The sequence below is a fragment of the Anomaloglossus baeobatrachus genome, chromosome 5 (genome assembly GCF_048569485.1).
Source record: "Anomaloglossus baeobatrachus isolate aAnoBae1 chromosome 5, aAnoBae1.hap1, whole genome shotgun sequence".
Lineage (NCBI taxonomy): Eukaryota > Metazoa > Chordata > Amphibia > Anura > Aromobatidae > Anomaloglossus > Anomaloglossus baeobatrachus.
Genome location: NC_134357.1, coordinates 335,152,830 through 335,158,946, shown reverse-complemented (window position 1 = coordinate 335,158,946; position 6,117 = coordinate 335,152,830).

The following is a 6,117-nucleotide window of genomic DNA, read 5'->3' as shown; positions in this document are numbered from 1 at the left end:
GTTTCTGTAGCTGCATACTTTCTGCAGAATTCCCATATTGCTGCAGAATTATCACAAATTCCATTACACTCTGAAATCCCCACAGAGGTGACATTTTTTTTAAATCCAGGACTATTTCTGTGCAGGAATGCTGAGCAATGTATAAAAAAATACAGAAAACTGGACGAGGCACGGCACTGCCATTGTCGTCTACGGGAGCGTACGAACAGAAACCCAGCCGCAGTTATGTGCAGGATATTGTGTCATAAACTGCTGGCAAAACAAAGCAGATATCTCCCATAAGCAGGGGTAGGATTCAAAGTATTAAAGGGAACCTGTCGCTATTAAACTAAAAGATTCCCCCTCTGCAGCTCCTGGGCTGCATTCTAGACAGGTTCCTTTTATTATTGTGCCCCCTGTGAGACCTAAATAAATACTTTATAATTTCTTACCTTTTTGTATGCAAATGTTTTTTTTCTGTACACGGGAGCGGGCTGTCTTGCGTCCGTTATTCTCTCTCCTGCCGCTGTACGCCGTCCCCCATTGCTCATTTACATACACGAGGACGCCCTCCTCATGTAACTGTCCTCCCGAGGTCTCGCGCATGCCCAGTGCCACTCTCGCGGGACTGAGCACTGTGCAAAGTGTGAACGCTGATGAGGTGATTGCGCAGGCGCGAGATTATGGGCGGCTCTGTGATTGTCATCAGCAGCGTCATCCAAGTACCCGGCCATAATCTCGTACTCGCGTTGCTGCATGCCAGGTCAGGGAGCAGACAGTCTCCACTGAACCCGGAAGTGCTTAAAGTCTTAAAGACGCTAACACAAGTGAATACAGGGAACCGGACTGAACCGGCTGAATCCACCCCTGCCTGTAAGCACCGATCACCCCACATTGCATCCCTCTCCCGCCCCGCATCGTGTCAGTCACCACTCCGCATCTCGTCTGTCTGCCACCCCACATTGTGTCCATCTGCCGCCCCGTGTCTGTCTGCCGCATTGCACTCGTCTGCCACCCCGCGTCGCGTTCGTCTGCCGTCTCGCATCTTGTCCATCTGCCGCCTTGCACCTCGTCCGTCTGCCGCCTCGCATCACGTCTATTTGCCAAATCACGTCTATCTGCCGCCCCGCATCTCGTCCGTCTGCCGCCCTGCATCGCGCCCATCTGCAGCCCCGCATCGCGTCCATCTGCAGCCCCGCATCGCGTCTGCCGCCCCACATCATGTCCCTCTGTTGTTTCCCTACATTGCGTCAGTCTACCGACCTACATCTCGTCCGTCTGCCATCCTACATCGCGTACATCTGCTACCTTACATCTCGTCAGTCTAACACCCTACATCTCGTCAGTCTACCACCCTACATCTCGTTAGTCTATCACCCTACATCTTGTGCGTCTGCCACCCTACATCGCATACGTCTGCCACCCTACATCTCATCAGTCTACTACCCTACATTTCATCAGTCTGCTGCCCTACCGTGCCCGCCACACTCTGATCTAAATGTAATAGACTCCTTAGCCTCAACCTTTTACCCTGATCTCCAAAAATGTTCTCCCCACTTACTGATTTTTTTTATGATCCTTTCACTGCTCTGAGAATTTGTTACTTTTCTCAAACACAAATACAAAATAAATTACATTAAAAAAAAAGAATTTATTTCCACCCAGCACTTAACACTCGTAGGCACCTTCTTGCGATTTTGCATCAAAACAGAAACCAATGCCGTACCATAGATGCATGTGAGCTCTCAGTGAAAACACAGTACTCGCCGCAGGTTGTCTTTGGTCAGATGTGAATCTGCCCAGTTGCCAAGTAAGTCTATATTCACATAATGTTTTAGGGTATGTGCGCACGTTGCTTTTTACCTGCTTTTTACCTGCTTTTTTGCTGCTTTTTCTTCTGCGCTGTTTAATGCCAAAATGGATGTGTTCTTCTATTCAAGCAAAGTCTATGGGAATTTGGGTTTCTTGTTCACACTATGTTGTTCAAAATGCTGCCTTTTTGTGGCAGAACTTTGGTCAAAAACTCAGCTTTTCAAAGAAGCAACATGTCAATTGTTTTTGCCATTTGGGTTTTGCACTGCAAAGCTGAGTTTTTGACCAAAGTTCTGCCACAAAAAGGCAGCATTTTGAACAACATAGTGTGAACAAGAAACCCAAATTCCCATAGACTTTGCTTGAATAGAAGAACACATCCATTTTGGCATTAAACAGCGCAGAAGAAAAAGCAGCAAAAAAGCAGGTAAAAAGCAGGTAAAAAGCAACATGCGCACATACCCTCACCCTTATGTCAGGGCACTGGTGGACACAGACAAAAGAGGCATCCTATGCAAGAACTACATATGGGTCCTTAGCTCATCATATTGCAATTCCACTTGCTTTGCAGATAGAAATGAACCTCTGTGTGGATGCACAGGTTGCACCAATGATATGTCTGTCCCTGGGTCAGTGGCTCCGACATAACTTATGTCTGAAGTCAAGAAAAATGGGTTTTGGACGTTTGCACTGCCAGTGCCCTTGACTGTAATGATGCAGACGGAAACACTGTTATATCGGACATCAATTTCAGAAGCTTCAAAATGCATTTGACCACTTCAAGCAAGTGCTGCCCTTCAAATACTGCTCACTAATAAGCCAGGGCATTATTCAATTTTTTAACCAAAAGTTCCCCATTTGTGCTAAGAAACCATGCCCATTTAAAAAGTCACACCATTTGAATGCCACTCCCATTTTTTCCCACACACTTTCCTCAACCCCAAAATACAAGTAACAGTAAGGCTGCTTTCACACTTGCGTTGTTTTGCATCAGTTGCAATCCATCGCCTCGAGGAAATACGATATCCTGCAAAATATTTTGCAGGATTCCGTTTTTTCGCCATAAACTTGTATGGACGATGGATTGCGACTGATGGCCTTGCGTTGCATCCGCCGCGTGATGGATCAGTCGTGGAACGACTGACCTTCGGGCGGCAGGAACGCAGCATATAGTGTTTTTTGAGCGTCAGAATCCTTTTTTTTCACTGCGCATGCTCAGCTCGGGTTTAATCATTGAAATCAATGTCTCTCTCACTCTCTTGGCGGCCGAACGATCAGCTGATCGGCTGGCGTCGGCTTTTGTGAATGATTAGATGATCGCCCGGCGGCCAGCTTTTGTGAACGATCAGCTGATCGCCCGGTGGCTGGCTACTGTGAACAATCAGCTGATTGCTCAGCGGCCGGCTACTGTGAACAATCAGCTGATCGCTCAGCGGCCGTCTACTGTGAATGATCAGCTGGTCGCCCGGCGGCTTGCTACTGTGAACAATCAGCTGATTGCTCGGCGGCCAGCTACTGTGAACGATCAGCTGATCGCCTAGAGGCCGGCTACTGTGAACGATCAGCTGATTGCCCGGCCGCTGGCTTTTGTGAACGATGTAAGCAAGCATTTAAAGGGGTTCTATGGTGAAGACAAGTTATCACTTATCCTACAATCCAATAGTTCTGTCTGTGTCAGAAGCCGCTTGCTGCTTTGGAGGTGGTAGTGGGCCCCCTTAACTCTTCGATCCCTGTGAGGCTGAATAGGAGGCACTAATAATACAGTCACATGAAAAAGTTTGGGCACCCCTATTAATGTTAACCTTTTTTTTATTACAATTTGGGTTTTTGCAACAGCTATTTCAGTTTCATATATCTAATAACTGATGGACTGAGTAATATTTCTGGATTGAAATGAGGTTTATTGTACTAACAGAAAATGTGCAATCCGCATTTACACAAAATTTGACCGGTGCAAAAGTATGGGCACCTCAACATAAAAGGGACATTAATATTTTGTAGATCCTCCTTTTGCAAAAATAACAGCCTCTAGTCGCTTCCTGTAGCTTTTAATGAGTTCCTGGATCCTGGATGAAGATATATTTGACCATTCCTGTTTACAAAACAATTCCAGTTCAGTTAAGTTTGATGGTCGCCGAGCATGGACAGCACGCTTCAAATCATCCCACAGATGTTCAATGATATTCAGGTCTGGGGACTGGGATGGCCATTCCAGAACATTGTAATTGTTCCTCTGCATGAATGCCTGAGTAGATTTGGAGCGGTGTTTTGGATCATTGTCTTGCTGAAATATTCATCCCCTGCGTAACTTCAACTTCGTCACTGATTCTTGCACATTATTGTCAAGAATCTGCTGATACTGAGTTGAATCCATGCGACCCTCAACTTTAACAAAATTCCCGCTGCCGGCATTGGCCACACAGCCACAAAGCATGATGGAACCTCCACCAAATTCTACTGTGGGTAGCAAGTGCTTTTCTTGGAATGCCGTGTTTTTTTGCCTCCATGCATAACGCCTTTTTGTATGACTAAACAACTCAATCTTTGTTTCATCAGTCCACAGGACCTTCTTCCAAAATGTAACTTGCTTGTCCAAATGTGCTTTTGCATACCTCAGGCGACTCTGTTTGTGACGTGGTTGCAGAAACGGCTTCTTTCGCATCACTCTCCCATACAGCTTCTCCTTGTGCAACGTGCGCTGTATTGTTGACCGATGCACATTGACACCATCTGCAGCAAGATGATGCTGCAGGTCTTTGGAGGTGGTCTGTGGATTGTCCTTGACTGTTCTCACCATTCTTCTTCTCTGCCTTTTTGACATTTTTCTTGGCCTGCCACTTCTGGGCTTAACAAGAACTGTACCTGTGTTCTTCCATTTCCTTACTATGTTCCTCACAGTGGAAACTGACAGTTTAAATCTCTGAGACAACTTTTTGTATCCTTCCCCTGAACAACTATGTTGAATAATCTTTGTTTTCAGATCATTTGAGAGTTGTTTTGGAGGAGCCCATGATGCCACACTTCATACGAGATTCAAATAGGAGAACAACTTCCAAGTGGCCACCTTAAATACCCTTTCTCATGATTGGATACACCTGCCTATGAAGTTCAATGCTGAATGAGGTTACAAAACCAATTTAGTGCTTTAGTAAGTCAGTAAAAAGTAGTTAGGAGTGTTCAAATCAAGAAATTGATAAGGGTGCCCGTACTTTTGCACCGGTTAAATTTTGTTTAAATGCGGATTGCAAATTTTCTGTTAGAACAATAAACCTCATTTCAATCCAGAAATATTACTCAGTCCATCAGTTATTAGATATATGAAACTGAAATAGCTGTTGCAAAAACCCAAATTGTTATAAAGAAAAAAGGTTAACATTAATAGGGGTGCCCAAACGTTTTCATATGACCGTATGTCCATGCATGAAATTATTTAGGTAACAAAAAAAATATTGTTCAAAATTTGAAAATTGTGTATTGTGAATGGTGATTGTTCACTCTTTCAGCAATCAGAACTGCGAAAAGGAGGATTGGAAATTCAAGCCCTAAATAAGGTTGTTTGTGTTCCGGAGCAATAAATAGTTCAGTAGCAGTTGGAGTAATTGGAAAGATTACATAGTCGCAGATGGAAGAAGCACATATTCGGGATTGTCAAAAAATTTACATTTTCTTTGTACAGCATCAACGCATGTTTGTATAATACGTTATGAATTAGTGTATTCGCTATAAATTCTATCACTCATGGGATTTGAACGTTCAATTCATCTACTATACACTTCAGATTATCTGTCTGTGTAAATACAATGCACAATATTCAAACTTCTGATGTATCAAGCACTATTCACCATACTCATTCTGTGTAAACACTTGTCTGACATTGTTTGCTCCTTGTGAGTTACCATCACTTCAAGCATTGTTTACATCACTATCGGCTCTTGTAAATGAACCTAGGGGTTTTCCCACAAATAACGGTGTGCTTCTGAAAAGATAACTTGGGACAAATCCTTTGACAAACACATGTTGAAATATACATTTGCATTAAAATTAATTTAAAATTCTCCAATGATGTACATTAGGGTCCCAGTAGATACATATTCCATTGACAATGTCATAAAAAACACATTCATGGGAACATATAGTGCAGACTAAAATTAATACTGGTGCATTATATATAGTAAACCACTTAGCACTTTTGACCTTTGACTTTTAATAGATTGGAGGCTTTATATCTTGGCTCTTGCACTTTGAAAACTTTGAATAAAAGTTTAGAAATGTCTTAATTTTTTTCCAGTTGAGGAAAAAAAAATACCATGTCTCAAATATTTAGTC